The following is an 18028-nucleotide window of genomic DNA, read 5'->3' on the forward strand; positions in this document are numbered from 1 at the left end:
ATGGTGATGATGATGGTGATGATGGTAATGATGATGATGATGATGGTGATGATGGTGATGATGATGGTGATGATGGTGATGATGATGGTGATGGGATCATGATGATGATGATATAATCATGATGATGATATGGTGATGACGACATCATGGTGATGATGATGATAGGTTGGTCCTTAGAGAGCACTTTCTCCATGTCACTTTATATACATTGACCTTCTTAATCTTCTCAGCAACAATAGGAGGTAGGCAGTCTCAATATTCCTAGTTTACAGATGAGGAAACTGAGGGTCAGTAACTCATTGAAGGAGGCACAGCCAGCAGTGACGGAGCTGGCAGTCTGGCTTCACAGCCCGTGCCCCTTGCCACTGCATATATGGCCTTGAGGCTCACCTGACATTAATTATGGACTGTGTCTCCCATAGCTCCCTGCATGTGGTGGGAGAAGGGGTACAAGCAATATGTGCTGCTTGTTCTGGAAAGTGATTACTTTTAATTAAACTTTTGATGATTTTTAAAAATTCCTCCTTTCTGGATGTATATCCAGAGAAAATTGTAATTTGAAAAGTTACATGCACCCCAAAGTTCATAGCAGCACTACTGACAATAGCCAAGACACGGAAGCAACCTAAATGTCCATCGACAGATGAATGGATAAAGAAGATGTTATTTTTATATGTTATTTTTACACACACACACACACACGTGCACACACACACACACACACACACACACACACACACAGTGGAATATTACTCAGCCACGAAAAAGAATGAAATAATGTCATTTGCAGCAACATGGATGGACTTAGAGATTATCATCATACTAAGTGAAGTAAGTCAGAAAGAGAAAGACAGATATCATATGATATCACTTACATGTGGAATCTAAAAAAAAAAAGATACAAATGAACTTATTTGCAAAACAGAAATACACCCACAGACCTAGAAAGCAAACTTATGGTTACCAAAAGGGAAGGGGGGAGGGATAAATTAGGAGTTTGGGATTAACATATATACACTAATATATATAAAATAGATATCCAACAAGGACCTACTATATAGCACAGGGGACTATACTCAGTATTTTGTAATAACCTGTAAGGGAAAAGAATCTGAAAAAGAATATGTATATATAACTGAATCACTGTGCTGTACACCTGAAACTAACACAACATTGTAAATCAGATATACTTCAATAAAAAAACAAAAAAAGAATCCTTCTTTCCTGTTGTTTCCATGGAGAGTCAGAGGCAAGTTGGGCCCATCCTGGGCAGCGACTCCCTCCTGCTGGCCGGGGTGGGTGCTATGTGATACTAATGTCCACAGGTCATCCATTATTGACGGGCAGAGGTCAGCCAGCTCAGGTCCATGGTCGCGGGTGTGCTCAGATGAGGGGGAGAGAAAGGGGACCCGGAGGTCTTGACCATTCAGAAAGTTGTTTTCATCGCCACCCCCGGGAGCAAAGGCATTTTGCACACCTCACAGGGGACAAGCGCTAAGACAGCACGTGGCTGAAGCAGCTGCAAGCCCGCAGGCTTATTAATAGTAATAATACCGTAGCATGTCGCCCTTGTTGTTTAGGGAGGGCCCTTCCCCTACTCCACATTTAGGAAAAAGTGCTAAAGTAGCAATGACACCTCCTAATTCTCAGATTCAAGTTCTCTCTCCCTTCGCAAATGCAAAACTCTCAGCTGTTTGCTGCCAGTTAGAATATTCCTGAGTCAGACCCCCCACCCCCCACCCCACATGTGATCTGGGACTTGCCACGAATTCAGTTGCAGGTGCCACCTGCTCATGTCTGTCCTCTGTCCTCTGGGTAGAGAAGGGCTTCGACTCGACAGGTTTCCAACCCCCCTCTGACCCCACTGGGCTCCGCCTGATGAGCCTTCAGTTTCCTCCTCTGTCCTATCAGAGGCTGGGAGGTTAGACCACATGTGAAGAATCTTAGCTCAGTGTTGTGCGCACAGCGGTCTCAGGATCAGAATACGCCCTCCTCTGTCTTCTGTCTAGAGCAGGAAGCGGTCATGGTGATCAGGCAGCACGGAGCTTTCATTTACAGTTCGGAACAGAAAGCCTCCACATTCAGGTCTCCTGACTCCCCGCAGGGCTCTGTATGTGACTGCTGTTCCCTCCCCACACCGCGGCATGCCTCTTCTCATCAGCAGTCAATATTTACTCTGTGTCCGAGCTGAGTAGGAGGCAGGCACTCTCTTTAGATCCTCACTCCCTCTCCTTAAGACTGAGTATTTTCTTATATTTTTCAGATGCAGAAACTGAGGCTCAGAGAGGTTAAGGAACTCCCCAGAGGTCACACAGCTGGTAAGTTGCAGAGCTGGGATTTGAACCCAGCTCTCTTTGACAGCAGAATCTGTACTCTTAATCGCCTTGTTTTCTGTGCTTTAAACCATGCTGAAACGACCGTCCTCCTCCACCCAAGCGTGGGAGGCCTGTGACTTGGTTATTATCATATTTCTTCCGATGCCTTCTACAGCATCCAGAACACAGTAGGCTCTCCGTACCTACAGGGTGTTTAGAAGGCAGTCCTTTCTAATCTCACGCAGCCGTGAAATGTTCAGGGATAGGGATGTGTGTCTAATCATAAGAAAAGTCTTGGTTAACTGTTTCCCCTTTTTGCCACATTCAAATGCATCAGCAAGTAGCCAACACATGCAAGTAAGAAATGCTTTATAACCCCGTTATAAAGAGCAGATACTCTATGCACAGACTGTATCTATAGACTATTTTGAAGGTGAATGGATCTTTCTTTGTGATTCCAAAAGCAGGACCCTTGACTTCGTGGTGGGAAGGAAGGCAGGGCAGGCGTGGAGGTGGGTCCAGCCTGGAGGACCCCAGCACCTCCACCCCACATCCGGATAGGCACCCGCTGGGTGCTAACGCTCTCCGCCAGCCTCTCTCCTGCATCCTCACTGTGGCTCTGACCATATCCACTTTCTCCTGGTCCTGCTGCGTCTTACATCCCCTTTCTTCCATCTCTTCTTTCTCATCCTTGAAACCTACTCTCTTCCTTTTCAGAAGATTTCCTAGAACTCATTTTTGAAAAACCTTTGAGAATGAACAAGCCCCATTTAGTAACATGACCACAAAAAAACTACCTGATTTGGTCTCCAAAGTCCTCAAAGAAAACCCTGGAGTTGGGGTGGAAGTGGGTGTGTCATTCACAGGCTACTAGAGTGGACAGTGGGTGTGGTTTATTAAGGGCTTTGGTTTTAAAACCCCCTTAGGGGTGGTGAGGAGGCCCAGCAGCTGGGCCAGGGGTCCCCGCCCTTGCATCAACCGGAAAAGCTGAGTTTCAGTAGCTACTTTCTGCCTGGGTGAGATTCAGTTTAAAGAAAACATGAAAACCACAATCTAACGGCCATTGTCCTTGTCCAGGAGTCTGGAAAGCTGGTTCTAGGTCTGGTTCCGCCACATCACACTGTGTGGACTCTGCCAAGGCCCTCCTCTTCACGGGGCCTCAGTTTGCCCATCTGTACAGTGGGTTATGGACCAAGTGCAGCCAAGGCTGACCCTCGGCTGTGGTTTCCCAGCTGGGGCATGGGTGAGCCTTGATGATGCTCACGCAGATTCCTGGTTGACAGGGAAGAGCCATGGGGGCAGAGGGCTGAGAAGGGGGTGGCATTTGATAAAAACCAACCCATCCTCCATGCATACCCTGCTCAGGACAAACCCAGAGCCAGATGCACACGTGGGTTCAGGAATGAGCCTCCCATGGCCGACAGAGGCCATCCTGCTGTTCCAGGGAGGTCAGACGGAGGCTCCAGGATCTCGGGAACTAGACCCGTGGACCCCACAGCGGGGCCAGATGCCTGCTTACGAGCTATGTGCTCTACATCCTGTTCCTGCCGCAGAGGAGCCCAGCAGGCAGGACTCACACCTGTGGCCACAGCTCTGAGCCCTGTGCAGATACACAGTGTCGTTTTGTAGTATTTTTGGTTTCGCTGTTTTTGCAAAAGCCAAAGGAAATCTGTAGGCTGGGCCCTGACTTCCTCTCCCTGAGGATGGCTGATCTGCTCGGGCGGGGACAAGCAGAGCTCAGCTAGGAGAGGAAACCTCGAGACGCAAGGTCCAGAGTTCGGAGGGCACCTGCTCTGAGCAGGGTACTGTGGCTGGCCGTTCATGGTCCAGGCTGGTTGAGGTTGTCATTGGAATCATCCCATTCACCATATGAGGACACTGAGGCCCGGAAATGACCAAGTTCCCTCATCTTCACTGTGCCCACACCAGAATGAACCTCTGCTCCCTGAGCTTGGAGCACTTTTCACTCTGCCGTCAGTCCATACATATTTGTTGAGACCCTAACGCTGTTCTCAGCAGGGGGGAACACAGCAGTGAGGGACACAGGTGAAGTTCCTGCCCTCCTGGTGGGGAGGAGACAGACAAAGAAGGAATTCAGCATACAATGGAGTGTCATTTTTCTGATTAAGGCTATGAAGGAAAATGCAGCTGAGCAAAGGGATAGTGACAGCGAGACTGTCTTGGGGTGATCAGGGAAGGCCTCTCCTAGGAGGGCAGCTGGGCAGAAGAATGAATGCAGTGAAGGAGCAAGCCCTGTGGGTTCCACCTTAAGAACACGTTCTAGGTAGAAGGAGGGGCACGTGCAAAGGCCCTGGGGCAGGGCATGTGCTTATTGTACCTTTGCACCCTTGGATTCTGATTCTCTATGTGCTTGCCTCCCCACCTTCCAGCAACACAGTTCCTAACCATCTCCATTGTTCCCTCCGTCTGTCACCTCCAAGTGTCTAGGGATGTGGCAGGGAGTAGCAGTTGCATAGCAAGAAAAATCAAACAGAACTGAACGGGGCAGAGACAAGGTGTATCTCTAACAGGAAACCGCTTGTCTCATTCCTTCATCCTCTTTGCACAGTTCACTCTTGGGTGACATTTGAAATAGTTTCACATTCTTGCTTTGCATTTATTCTCAAAATGTGTGTTTAAACCAAGACTGGGGGTTTTCCGTGCACTGTAATGTACTATTTCAGGCCCATGCTTCCAAGCAGGGCAGGAATCTGGATTCCAAAATCACAGAAACAGAGCAAGAAAGTAGGTTGGAGCTGTACTGCTGACCTCAAGCTGAGCGCAGGAGAGGGGGCTGAAGCCCACAGAGCCTGGGGTGGGGACGGGGGCATGGCCATTAGCAGGCTGTGATCTCAGGCAGGCCCGTCCCATCTGGGGCTCCGTTTGCTCTGCATCTGTGTTGGTACTGATGCTTGTCTAGCTCTCGCTGGAGCAGCTCATGGGCCAGGTGTGCCAGAAGGGATGTGCTTTGGGAGTGAGGGACCCCAGCTTCGAATCTTGCTGCCACCACATTCTCGTTTACAACCTTGGACAAGTCACGTCTTCTCCCCTCCCTGCCCCGGAGCCTTAGTTTCTGCACCTGGAAAAAAAAAAAAAAGCAGAAATGTGTGATGCTCCCTACGACCCTCTGCGATCCTGAAATGCCACAAGCCTCTGCCTGAAAGCAGGCAGCAGTCAGGCCCAGGGACAGAGAGTTTCAGCAGCTTCCCTTTGATTCTGTAGACATGGGGCTCTCAGCAGGGAGGGGCCCAATGAAGGGGGCACGACCTTGGCCGTCCTGCCTCAGGCATTCATGTAAGGGCTTCAAATAGTCCTCACCTCCCCCTGATCTGAGACCTGGGTCTGCAGAGCCAGAAACTCATTTCCGGGAGCAAAGGAATATGTATCTTTCCTCAGGGCCCAAAAGGACTTATTAAGTCTTCCGTGAACTTAATCTCATTCAACTGGAAAAATAATAATCAGAAAGCAGTTCTGCCTGGTTACCGTGAGTTCCTTGAAAGTTTCCCATGAGAAAGGGTCAGAAAGCTCATGTACCATGAGGGTCAGCCCTCCCTGCTTCCTCCCCAAGGAGCAGGGAGCCTGGTGGTCGACCAGCAAGCCCATCGGCATCATTGGGCTATCCACCTGTCCATCTGCCCATTAACAGGTCCCCATGAGGGGCCAGGGCCAAGGACACAGCACCAGAGACACAGAACTAAATAAGACACAGTCTGTGCTCTCAAGGGCAGTTCAGGCTCAACCTGACCGTTTTCTACATTTGGTCAAACTCTAGAGACTCCATGACTGAGCTCGCTCTCAAAGTCACAAAAATATAAATGTTCAGAAACTTTCACTTCTCTACGTTTTCTGTTTTCCACAATGTCTGCTCCAAATTCATTGGCGAAACACGTTCTGTGATTACTAACTAAAGCTAATGTCTCTCTTTGCTTTAATCAAATCAAATTTTCTTCTGGTCCGTTCCATCCAATACATCCCAGTCTCGTATGAATTCTGGGGAAAAGGGGAAGAGAGGGAACCAGGGAAATTCGGGGGAAGGTGATGCTGGAGACGTGAAATTCACCAGCTGGGAGGGGACAGGAGACAGAAAGCCACTCCATCAACAAGGACGTTTGGTTGATAACAAAATACTTTAAGATATGGAAAGTAGAAAAGCATGGGTGTAAGGTCTGGGGTTTGATTTTATTCCACTAACAAGCTAATAAGCTAGCTTATTAGTGTTTCAGGGATGCTGGCAGAAGACAGGAGAGTCCTGGGTCAGAGATGAGAGACTGGTGTAAGGTGGGAGAGACCCCACTCCTTTCATGCCTGGAGCCTGAGCTCAGGGTAAATTCTTCTAAATTTTAGGGATGAGTTTAGCTCAGTCAGTGCTTTCAGAGGCTGAGCTCAGGAAACAAAAGGGAGTAAAGGTTCTTGGGACCAATTCCAGGTCATGGCTTATCAGAAGGCACTTATTCCCTAAGCCTGCTTATCTGCCCATAAAATAGGAAGGAAATTAGCATCTGGGCGTATTGTGGAGGCCTCATGAACATAAGTTGAATCTGAAGACCATGTACTTATTATTTGCATTAATATGAGGACGCAAACTCATTCTAATAATTCAGCCTTCTAGGTTTCAGATTATTCGTTTTCTTTACTGAGATGGAAACTGTTTGATGTGCAGCTCTAGTTCACAGCACACACGCAGACACCCATGTAGAATTCACCTGCCAGTATGTTCCTTGATAAAGATGTTGGTCATTCACTGGGAGAGGGAAGGATGTGAAGGTGAAAAGGGTCAGGTTCCCAGAGGGCAAAAGAATAGAGCCAGAGAAAACAGCTGGGGCAGCCCCTCTTCAGATCTTGTTCCTATGGATGAAAAAAACTAATCAATAGTCCATCTAAGAAAGAAATGGAAAATCTTATTCGAGCTAACCTGAGGATTATAACCCAGGAGACAGTCTTTCAGAAAGCTCTGAGGACTATTCCTCCCATTAAAGGTCAGAGCACAGTTATACAAGTTTTTGAGACAAAGGGTTGGACATCAAATGACGTATTATGGGCAGTTTACACAATCCAGATCTACACGTCCAAAGCAAGTAATGGGTCATGGGTCATCGTGACCCCTTACCAGATTAAGAGGAAAGGTTATCTCCTAAGGAATTGTGACCCTCTGTGAGATTAAGGAGGAATGTTATCTTCTAAGGAGATCTGGATGCAGATGCACAGCACACACTAAAGGGAAGGAGGAGGTCCAAATGGGCAAAGGAAACTTGTGTTTAAATTTTTCTTGAGTTGCCATAAAATATGAATTTGATTTCATCGTCCCTCACTCCCACCCCGTGCTGTACATCTGGAGAGAGCTGTAGTTACCCCCACCCATGTCCCTCCCACAAACTCCAGCGGTCCCTGTGTCAACCCGGGATACCGCCCCGTGGCTGGGCGAGGTCACCTAGCTGGCAAAATAGAAGCGCTGGGACTCTCAGGTGGAGACCCTGACTGGTGTCAGGTGTGCTCCGCCAGACCCTGAGACACACCTGGACTTGCCACCCTGACCAGCCTCTGAGACCCCGAGAAAGCAGCCAGCCTCTTCAAAGCCTGCCGCTCACCACGGCATTTTTAGGAGAAGATGAAAGGACGCCTGTGTGTTTTAAAGCAAATTAGGCAGAATGAGAGGTTTTGAAAGTGCTGTGCTCCCCAAGTGGGAGGCCCTTTGATGGGCAGCAGGGGACAAACCCTGCAGTCTCTCGCCCACAGCCCTCGGGAACTGGGGCAAAACGGCTCCTTCCCCGGGGCACACCTGACCACAAGGGGGGCATTCACCATCTGGGGGTCAGCGTAGCTCGCTCTTTCCCTCTCTCCTGCTTGACTTGCCTCTTCCATTGCATAGAGGATAAGTAGCGGCTGTGAACACTTTGCGGGGAGGGGTGGGGGTGGGAATAGTCCTGAGTGGGGTCCAGTTGGCATGGATGCGCCCGCAGGGGAGGCGTTGGGCTCCAGCCAGGACTCCAGCTGTGACAGCAGGTCAGGCTGCAGGGCACTTTGATGCAGAGCCCAGGCACTTGGGTCCAGATGGCTTGGATCACCTTTTAGTGTCGCTCTTACAAAGTGTACAGCCCTGGGCCAAATGGCTTAACCTCCCTGAGCCTCCATTTTTTCATCTGTAAAATGGGTGTATTAATAGATTCAACAAGTTCGCAGGAATAAAGCTCTTAGGCCAGCTCTAAGAGCTGCACTCAGCCCACAGTCAGGGCACAGGATAAGTCTGCTCTTAATCAGATTAATATAGAGGAGGGATCAGATAGGCTACTGGCCTGTATGGAGGCCAAAACTTGTCCTTGTCTCATTCCGTTCCTTTAGGACTCCTAAGGCATGGATTTTTACTGTTTCAGTTTTGCACACAAGGGCTGGGTATGGTTCAGTGTGATCAGGTGGCTCGTCCAAGGTCACACAGCTAATCAGGCTTTGGAACTGCAGCCCCCCGTCCTCTTTCCACTTCCCCCACAGGAAACGGATGCTGGCCTGAGTTGTCTGTCTCCATCCACTGCTTGCCCCGATGGGTGACCGTGAGCAGGTCCTTTAACCTGCCTGAGCCCCTTTGGTCAAATAAGTGCTTGGATGATGAGCACTTATGAGCACTTATGAGATGATATTCGTTAGTTACAGATGTGAGAAGGGAGACCGAGGGGCCGAAGCTCCAGCAGCGGGAGAGGGTCAGCTGGGTGTTGCCCAGTCCCTAACATCTCCCAACTGGGAATAAGGTACAAATACCTGCAGGGCAGGGCCTCCCAGTAGGCACAGAGGCTGCAGTGCAGCTTTGACTCTGGGTTGAATCTCAGGTCCATCCCTGGCCGCGTGCCCTTGCACAAGTGCCCTCAGCCTTGGCTATGACAGAGGCAGCCTTACCCCCTTATGCCCTGGGAGAAGCGCCCAGCGCACGGTCGTAGATGTTAGGGACAGATCCCCGACACACATTAGCACAGATTTCTCCAAGACTCTCCAGCTGTGGGTGCAAACGGAGAGACAGCAACCCGGGGATCTCCCTCTCTTCTGTGGCTCCGAGACCTCCTGCCCCCCTCAGCTACGCCGGGCTCTGGGGACATCTGCCACATCCTCCCACTGTGTGCCAGGTCATCCCTGGCCTCTGCTCTTGCCCTGCTCGCTGGGGTTCTGCTGCCCCAGGCTGGCCCGTGTTCTCTCAAACTTCCTGCCCCAGACTTTCCGGAGCTTCCTGGTCTCAGCTGCCCTGGAAGCTCCCGGCCCCCATGACACCATCCTCGTGCATCTGTTCCAGGCACCCTTCTTCTCGGTCCTCCCACTGGACTGCTGCATCATCCCTTGTCAAGGGGGCAAGGTCTCCCTCCTTTGGCCTCCCAAGTTCCGGGCTCGGGAGGGGGCCGCACGCAGGTGGCTTGGACCCCGAGTGCTGTGGGGTTGAATGGGCTGAGCTGCCCTTCCTTTCCTCCCGAGTGGGGCTTGGCTGGGGGGATGGGGAGGGAAGCTGGGCCGGGGCAGTTTTTGTTTTTTTTTAAGATTTTTTTTTTTGATGTGGACCATTTTAAAAGTCTTTATTGAATTTGTTACAATATTGCTTCTGTTTTATGTGGTTTTTGCCCACGGGGCATGTGGGATCTTAGCTCCCTGACCAGGGATCGAACCCGCACCCCCTGCACTGAGGCAAAGTCATAACCACTGGACCGCCAGGGAGGTCCCCTGGGCCAGGGCAGTTTTATCCCAGCAGCCCCACTGGATACCATGATACCCCTCTCACCCTTGTTTTCCAGGGGTGGTTTGTGCCAGACACGTGCTTGTCTGGGGTCCCCGCCCATCCCAGAACACGGGGGGCGGGGGGTGCCGGGCTCCTCACCACTTTGGCTGCTGGGTTTATCGGGCAGTCCGAATCCCCGTTCTGGGCATCACCAGAGATCGACCCCCAACCCCTTCAGGAGCCTTCTGGAAGCCCCTTGTTAATCATTAGAGTGCAAATCTCCCCCTGAAGTTAGGGGGCCTGGGAGGAAGTTATCTCTTTAAGACCAGTCAGGACTCCAGCCACTTACTTCTGCAAAGCTCTTTGGAGTCAGGGGCCAACCCCCGAGGTGGGGCCTGGGGTGGGGATTCAGAGTTCCCAATCGTCTTTCCTTTGTCATGACTTCTCTGCCACCCAAATCAGGGAACTCCCTCTTTCTTCTGGGGACCAATGTCCTCCAGGATGTGCTGCCTATACGGGGCAACTCCTCAAATTCCTGACCACGTTACACGCTTCGGATGTTGTGCGGGTGTCTTTGGACTCCGGATTGAGCACCCTTCAGTCTACACACATAAGAAGATTTGTGGATTTAAATTCCTTTTGTGCAGCTCACAATATGAAAATTTATCCAGCTCCTTCTCATATGACCCTAATCCTGGTTAATCATGTTTCTCGGGGGCGCTTCTCCAAAGCACCTGCTCTGAAGCACTGCTTGTGCTTCCGGGAACCTCTGCTTTCTCCTCCAGCTCTCCAGCAAAGGAGCAGGCAAGAGGTACTAGGGTGAGGAGAGGAGGATTTGCAAGCCCTGGAGAGGGTGCTCCCAACCTGCCGCACTTCTTGGGTGTGGGGGAAATGGGCAAACGGTCAAGTTAGTGCAGGAGTGGGGAAACAGCTCCAAACAGGCTTCCCAAGGCGCCAAGACGGAGGCAGCGCTGCTCTCCAGGCTCTAGGGGGCGCTGTGTGCACCCTCTCCAGTCCAGACTCCATATGCTAATTGTGTCACTACTGTCTGCTGCTCACAAACCATCATTGGCTCCCCATTGCCTTCATCCCACAGTCCATATTTCTTAAGACTTCCATGACCAGGCCCCTGCCCACCAAAGTCATTCCTAAAGGCACCCGGTTTTCCATAACTGTGCCCAGTGCCCCCATCACCGCTGCCTGCACCGTGCACTTTTTGGGAGCTGCCTGATTTACCCCACCCTCTCCGTTCTCCTCCATCAGTGCCAGAGGCCCCCTGTGTTCAAAGCCCGGCTCCATGGCCGCCTCGTCCACAGAGGTTGTCTCCCTTCTCCCTTCGGTTATCACCAGCACGCCACTTCCGCATCCCTGGGGCCCTTGGCATTCCGTCCTTGGAAATGCTGGTCCCTCACGAGCAGAGAGTTACATGTACGAACTGCCATGCCCACGATCCTGGAGCAGCCCAGGCTGGTTTCACCATCTAGCGGTGATGAGAGGCACGGCCGGTGTGCTCAGTGAGATGTTACAGGGGTTCTCGCGTGCCCAGGTGAGAAGCCAGGCAGGCTGGCACTGAAGAGCAGGCCTGGGAATCCACCCCAGCCCTCGGTAGTCGTGTGACCCCAGCTCCCTCTCTGTAAGGTAACACTACCTTCCCCACACGACCTGCAACTGTCTCGTTCCCATCCTGGCTGGTCCCTAAGAAGCTACATAGCTTTGAAGGGTACCTGCCCCGGAGATCCTCTGGGTGACTTGCCAGGTGTCTGGCACATAAAGAGTCAGATACTGACACTGCCAGATGGGCAGATTGCATGGATAAATGGGGAGACGGTGGCAGCTGCCTAATCAATCCAGAGACAGGACGAAGGAGACACTACCAGTGGCCACCAGACCTGGTTAGAGATGTTCTAGGGGCCTTAGTCCGCAGGAAAAACAATGAGGATTCTCTCTGATATCTGGATATTTAAGTCCAGCAGAAGTCAGAGAGTTGACAAGTGGGAGAGAGCAGGTGAAACGGTCACAGAACGGGGCTCAGGAGTGGGTGGGGTTCAAGCTCCAGTCACTGCCCAGAGTGGCCAAGGGCTAACGGGGCCTTGCCCTGTGATTCCCCTGCGATCCAGTGGGAGGCAGTGTTGGGAGGCGGCTGGTGGGTGTGCCCAGGGAACCTGGAGGTGGGGCTTGTTAGCACACCCACTAGTGGGAACTGGAATGTGGTGAGCCTGGAACTTGAGTGGTGCCCGCAGGGAGCCTCCCCGCCCCCAGTTCTGTCCCTGCCCTGGGCTGTCTCAATGGCATGAGGAGGACAAGGAGGCCTCCCGATGGGTGAGTCCCGGGCAGCGTTGGGAGCAGCAGGGTTGGGAGGATTCCAGAAAGCGCAGGAGGAGGGAGGGGAGCCGGGGCACAGGGGGATCCAGCTGGCCTGTGCCAGCTCTTCCTGCACATCCTCTGAGCTGCCAGGGCTGTTCTAAGAGAGCAACTTGTTTCTCTGGGGAGAGGAGTGGTGGGGAGGCAGGGCTTCCTGTGGGCCAAACCTTCAGGCGGTACTGCTTGCAGGATGCAGATGGGGCACTCAGAGTGGACCCCCGAGGGCAGGTTAATGCCAGGGTGATTCTCAAGGGCGTGGTCTGGGATAGGGAAACACCAGGACAGTGTGGTCCCTGGGAGTGAAAACAAGTTTCTAACCTTGGGGCTAAAGAGGCAAGAGGACAAGGACAAAGACCCCCAAACAGAGCCATTGCGTGGAGAGGGCCGCTTGACAGGAGTCAGAGGCCATCAGGTCCTGGCTGCCCCCCAGGGAGGGGGCCAGGGCCCTAAGCACCTGACCTCAGCCCCCTTTCTTCCTCCTGTCTCCTTTCTGCGTCCCCATGACCCAAAGCCCACAGGGAGCCAGCCAGTGTGGGAACCCGTGCGTGCAGCCCCTGGGCACAGAGCAGGGTGCGAGAGGTGGAGGGACCATCTGCAAGGGAAGCCAAGGTGCCCGGCTCACCTGCCGAGACCCCGGAAGGCCTGGCTGCACACATCCGGCCCTCCCTGGCAGGGCAGGGACAGGGGTGGCACTGCGGGAGGTGCTGTGCTGTCACTCCTGGTTTTCCTCCAGCTGGTGTGACTTAGGCCAGTCTGCACCTCCCTCAGCCTGATCAGGAGACCCCACGGCTTCAAACCCTGCAGGGGCTTCCCGTGGTGCCGGGGATGTGGCTCCAGCCCCTAGGGGGCTGCCCGACCTTGCCTGCCCGCCCCCAGCCCCATCCTGCATCTTCCTCTCTGGGTTTCTGCTTGACTTGACCTTCTCTCTTTCAGTTCCTTCGGACTCACCTGCTCTCCTGACAGGCCTTTGCACCTGCAGCTTCCTTTGCCTGGGGGCCCTTGCCCTCTCTGCCTAGTTGCCGGCCCATCCTGCAGTCCTCCGGCCACTACCACTTTCTCGGGATGCTCTCCGGCTCATCCCATGCTCGATCCTCTGTCGCACTGAAGGAGGCCGTATCATTTGGTTCTCCAGGGGAAACAGAACCAGTACAATAGCTGTATGTGTATATGCAGAGATGAATTTTTAGGAATCGGCTCAGGCACTGGTGGGGCTTGCAAAGTCAAAATCTGGATGGCAGACCTGCAGGCCAGAGACTAGGCAAGAGCTGACGTCTCGGCCTTCAGTGTGTGAAATCCGTAGGGCAAGCCGGTGGGCTGGAAAGTCAGGCAGGATTTCTGTGTTACTTTCTGTCATGGCCTGTTTGCCTCTCCCTGGCTGGGGCCGTGTCTCAGGCCTCACCGCACCAGGCCGGGCTTCTCTTGGATCCTGTTTTCTGGAGGGACCTGGGTCTGGCTGCAGCCAAGACTGGTCCTTCCTGAGCGGGGGCGGGAGGCGGCACAGGACCTGGTCCAGGACGGGCCAGGGGAGCCTGGCTGCCAATTGCGTGTGTGACTCAGAGGGTGGGGATGGGCCGGAGGAGCTGACCAGGGAGAAAACAAAACCGGGAAGGGAGGGGTCGCGTCCGCCGCCTGCCAGGCCCTGAACTGGCCGCACGCAAACCCTGTTCAGTGCTCCGGCTGCCACCATGGAGGGGAGATTGTCGCTGTCCGTGTCTCTCAGCTCAGACGTCGCAGGGCTCAGGGCTGGGCCACCACGCGCTGGGCTTTCCCTTGCCCAGAATCCCAGCTCCCTGGGCAAGTCGATTGACAGCTGTGGGCCTCTGTTCCCACCTCTGAAAGATGGAGCTGGTATCAGTGCCGTGTGACTGTCCCGTACCGTGGTTGAAACAGGGTCTGCAAGGAGAGACCCTCCATGAATGGAAGGTGGCCCCTGATAATAGATTAATTCGTGCCCCGTGCGGCCCCCTCAGAGGCAGGGATGGTTTTTAACCCCATTTTATACAATAGGCACTTGAAGCTCAGGCAGCTCCTGTAATGCCCCTGGGTTACACCGCTAAGGGCTCCGTGCTTTTAGGATTTTCCTGCAGGGTCCCACCCCTGGCTGCAGCAGCCAGACCAACTCCTGACCTCTGACGTCTCCACCTCAACCCCTGATGGCTCCATCTGGGCCCATGACGCCCTCTGAGCTCCTGCCCTGGGAGGTGTAGAAACAGCCACGCTAGGGCAGCTGCGTGAAAACAGCCGGTTCCTTATAAGGGGCCAAGCCCGTCTTGGAGTTGGGAGCCTGGTTCCCCTCTGAGCTCTGGACTTTGCTGTGTGTCACTGGATGAGTCACTTCCCCTTTCTGAGCTCAGCCTCCACATCTGTTAAATGAAGTGGGGCAGAAATGAGAGGGGGCAGGTGGGAGTGTTAGTTGACATTCCCTGCAGGAAACCACAGGAGGAATGCCAGTAATCAAACCTAATATTCAGGGAGCACTCGCTGAGTGCCAGGCACAGGCCTATGAGCTTTACCTGCACTGACTCGAGTCTTTTCTCGGCCCAGCCCTGTGAGGTGGACACCACCTTATCCCCACGTGATGGATGACGCTTCACTGAGGCAGAGGCTTCATGCAAAAGGATTTGGTTCAGGGGATCTGGTGCTTACAAAGTTGTTGGAAAGGTGATGGGGGTGCATATTGGTCCTGATGCTGCAGGCTGGGGCCCAGAGGCCAGGAAGCCAGCACAGAATCTGAGGCTGCCCTGCAGACTAGCGGGTAGAGGGAGGCAGAGGGCCTGGGTCCAATGCTCAGGCCACACAGCTGCCTCCGCCCCTGTGGGAGGGAGGACAACCCGCAGTGGTTTTCCTTCTCTTATTGGCCGATTCTCAACTGCATCCAGAGCCCTCCAGTCAGCGGAAGCTGGGAAATGTAGTTTCTAGACATCCAGCCCCTGCGGCACAGGGCCGAGAGCACAGAGGGAAGAAAGAATCCCCAGTCCCATAGACACTAACCAGCAGGGGGACCCTGCAAGCAGAAGGAATCAGGATGCCCCAAAAGCCCTCACAGGCACACGGGTTGACGCACTGAGAATTAACCCTTTGAAGAGAGAATCTGGGCCATGTGAATTACAGAAAACCCTTATGCCTCTAGCCCATTGACTACTTTGCGACCCCCTTCCCTGCAGGTTCTCAGAGGTAGAGCAGAGAGCAATGAAGCGCTGGTTGTCCCATCCCTTGAGGAACGGAAGCAACTAATGAAGCGAGTCGGAATCATAATTTTCATAATTCCCCTGGTTTGTTCTTTCATGCCTGATTTTGTTTGGTCTTTTATATAACCCTGTCAGTAGGGCAAGCCAGGGACTCTGTTGGGCTTTTTACAAATGAGGAGCCTGAAACTTAGGGAGGGAAGAGGACTGACATTTATAATGTACCCTCTCTGTGTCCCGAAACCAAGCTGGTCACTTTTGTGCAAATAATTTTTATCCTACAGCAACCCTCCATTTGGGCATTATTAGTCCCACTTTGTGGATTCAGAAACCGAGTATTAGAGAGACGCAGTGCCTTGCCCATGAGGACAAAACTGGGAATGGGAAGAGTTGGGATTTGAACCCAGGTATGTCTGGGCCATCTTTTATTCCAACAACCATTGGCCATGATCCACTGGCACAGAACCAGAATAGATGGATTCCTAGTGTCCAGTGACCAGGGGCTGCAGAACAGTGCAGGAAAGATTGTTCTTCTTTTTTTAATTTATGTTTTATTGGTCATTTGGAGCTCTTTGGAGTTTTTTTCTTCCAGTTTTATTGAGATATAATTGACATACAGCACTGTTTAAGGTGTACAGCGTAATGATTAGACTTAACATACATCATGAAATGATGACCACAGTAGGTTTAGTGAACATCCAACATCTCATATAGATACAAAATAAAAGAAGTAGAAAAAAAGTTTCTTGTGGTGAAAACGCTTAGGGTTTGCTCTCTTCACAACTTTCCTATGTAACACACAACAGTGTTCATTATCTTTATCGTGTGGTACATCACATCCCTAGCACTTCTTTATCTTATAACTGGAAGTTTGTACCTTTTGACTGCCTTCATCCTGTTCCCACTCCTCTTACCAGAGAGGGTGGGAGGAGTGGGAACTGGTAACCACAAATCTGATCTCTTTTTCTGTGAGTTGGTTTGTTTGTTTGTCTTTGAACTATAATTGACCTACAACAGTATGTTAGTTCCTATTACACAACATAGAGATTCCATATTTCTATACATTTCAAAGGGATCACCATAATAATTCTAGTTATGATATGTCACCGTACAAAGATATTACAAAGTTATTGACTGTATTCCCCACACTGTATATTTTCTTTCCCCTGACTCATTTATTTTGCAACTGGAAGTTTGTACCTCTTAATCTGCTTTCCCTATTTCTTTCTTCCCTCACTCCCCTACCCTCTGGCAACCACCTGTTTGCTCTCTGGGTCTGTGACTATTTCTGTTTTATGTTTGTTCATTTGTTGTTTTTTAGATTCCACATGTAATCGATACCATACAGTATTTGTCTTTCTCTAACTTCACTAAGCATGATACCCTCTATGTCCATCCATGCTATTGCAAAGCTGCTTTATGGCAGAGTTATTTACACACATCTTCTTTATCCACTCATCTATTGATGGGCACTCAGATTGCTTCCGTATCTTGGCTGTTGTAAATAATGCTGCAGTGAACATAGGGGTGCGTATATATTTTGTAATTAATGTTTTTGTTTTCTTTGGATAAATACCCAGAAGTGGAATTGCTGGATGGTACGGTAGTTCTATTTTAAGTTTTTTTAGGAATCTCCATATTATTTTCGATAGTGATTGCACCAGTTTACATTCTCACTGACAATGCACAATGGTTCCCTTTTCTCCACATCCTCACCAACACTTGTTATTTGTGATACTTTTTTTTTAAAATTTATTTATTTTAGTTATTTATTTTTGGATGCATTGGTTTTCGTTGCTGCGTGGGCTTTCTCTAGTTGCGGTGAGCGGGGGCTACTCTTCGTTGTGGTGCGCGGGCTTCTTACTGCAGTGGCTTCTCTTGTTGCGGAGCACGGGCTCTAGGTGCGCAGGCTTCAGTAGTTGTGGCGTGTGGGCTCAGTAGTTGTGGCGCACGGGCTCTAGAGCGCAGGCTCTGTAGTTGTGGCACACGGGCTTAGTTGCTCCATGGCATGTGGGATCCTCCCGGACCAGGGCTCGAACCCGTGTCCCCTGCATTGGCAGGCGGATTCCCAACCACTGTGCCACCAAGGAAGCCCTGTGATACTTTTTTGATAATAGCTTCTCTGACAAGCATGAGGTGATAACATTGTGGTTTTGATTTGCATTTCCCTGATGACTAGTGATGTTAGGCATTTTTTCATGTGCCTGTCAGCCATCTGTATGTCTTTGTTGGAAGAACGTATATTCAGGTTTCTGCCCATTTTTTAATTGGGTTATATGTTTTTGATGTTGAGTTGTATGAGTTCTTTGTGTGTTTTGGATATTAATCCCTTATCAGCTGTATCATTTGTAAATATCTTCTCTCATTCAGTAGGCAGTCTTTTTGTTTCGTTGATAATTTCAAGTATGGGTCTTTTACCTCCTTAGTTAGATTTATACGTAGGTATTTTATTCTTTTTGAAGTAATTGTAAGTGAGATTGTTT

General features: G+C 51.2%; 1 protein-coding gene across 3 annotated transcripts in view; it reads left to right on the forward strand.

Moving 5' to 3' along the window:
* ST3GAL1 (ST3 beta-galactoside alpha-2,3-sialyltransferase 1) overlaps nt 1–18028 on the forward strand; it is an 84661-nt gene that overhangs the window by 41025 nt on the left and 25608 nt on the right. For 2 of the 3 annotated variants that reach the window (XM_082364001.1, XM_082364000.1), the window contains one exon: nt 2264–2318. The exons of the other annotated variant lie outside the window; for it this stretch is intronic. The gene's annotated coding sequence lies outside the window, so the exon portion shown is untranslated. The remainder of the gene's footprint in view (nt 1–2263; nt 2319–18028) is intronic. 3 annotated transcript variants of the gene reach the window in all.

The sequence above is a fragment of the Balaenoptera borealis genome (assembly GCF_965194805.1).
Source record: "Balaenoptera borealis genome assembly, chromosome: 17".
NCBI lineage: Eukaryota > Metazoa > Chordata > Mammalia > Artiodactyla > Balaenopteridae > Balaenoptera > Balaenoptera borealis.